The sequence below is a fragment of the Anneissia japonica genome, unplaced genomic scaffold, assembly GCF_011630105.1.
Source record: "Anneissia japonica isolate Jap-2015-1 unplaced genomic scaffold, ASM1163010v1 scaffold2265_len1072_cov151_single, whole genome shotgun sequence".
Classification (NCBI taxonomy): Eukaryota; Metazoa; Echinodermata; class Crinoidea; order Comatulida; family Comatulidae; genus Anneissia; species Anneissia japonica.
The window spans coordinates 1-1,072 of record NW_022743460.1 but is presented as its reverse complement, the minus strand read 5'-3'; the positions used below and the strand labels follow the sequence as shown (position 1 = coordinate 1,072).

At 34.0% G+C, this 1,072-nt stretch overlaps 1 non-coding gene across 1 annotated transcript; it reads left to right on the top strand.

Annotated features, from left to right (window-relative positions):
- Positions 1-998: 998 nt before the first annotated feature.
- Positions 999-1,071, top strand: Trnai-uau. The gene has a single exon. It is a non-coding gene; the product is annotated as a tRNA-Ile (tRNA).
- The last annotated feature ends 1 nt before the right edge of the window (position 1,072 follows it).

Genomic DNA, 1,072 nt, shown 5'->3' with positions numbered 1-1,072 from the left:
TATAGATTTAGTTATACGCACAATCCATATTGTGACATACCAGGGAGGTGCCACAAATCTGTAACATCTGTCTGCCACCCTTACAAAATCCACGTCTTTTGCAAGGTTGGGGCGGGATTTTATCCACTTGCACTGCATTCATCTTTTCAATATTTGTTTGATTAATGTAAGTCCTCTTACCCTTCTGCAACAGAATATCATCTGTGTCCCTATCGTGGCTACTCATCACAACACAACAATTATAATTAATTACAATAAGATACAAGGATTGTGTAGCAGTCGAGGTCAATACAGAATTATACTACTGTGCAACAAATTAGTCCTACTCATAATTATCACCATAGACAAAATGAAGCTCCAACGCCTTACGCATAATGTTTTTATCAGAAACTTTTAATAACACTTGGTCCATGGAATGAACACCATACAGTATTTTACAAAATTAGTACAGTAAGCTAATGATTTTAACGGCACTGCTGCAAATGCCCTTACCGGTCATAATGCATTCATTTCAACAATTTTCATGCATTTTCTTGACATGATAGTCAAAAAGAGGGGGTACCATCCATCATAAAACGTGGGAGGGAGAACATGCTTCCTCCCCACCCCATGACCAATGATCTCCGCCCATGCAAACCACAATTGCAAGTTTTCGATCAGATGCATACTAGTGTTTCAAAGTGCTGAATGCTACAAGTAAGTCACCATATTATTATCCCTAATTATTATTATTAGTAATAAAAATACTAATACTGTAAAGTATAATACAGTAATATAGATTACATATTTAGCACTATAATAATATCTAGGCTATTACTCCCTTGTAGGCATGTAGGAGACCAAAGCATCTGATAATTAATGAAACAAAAATATGTTAAATATTTATAAAAATATATAAATTTATAAACATATAAATATATAAATGAATATATAAATAATTACAGTATATATATATATATATATATATATATATATAATATAAATCATCAAAGGTACAAGCCTTCGTGGTGTAGTGGTTATAACGCTCGCCTTATCAGCGAGAGGTCGCAGGTTCGAATCCCGTCGGAGGGAT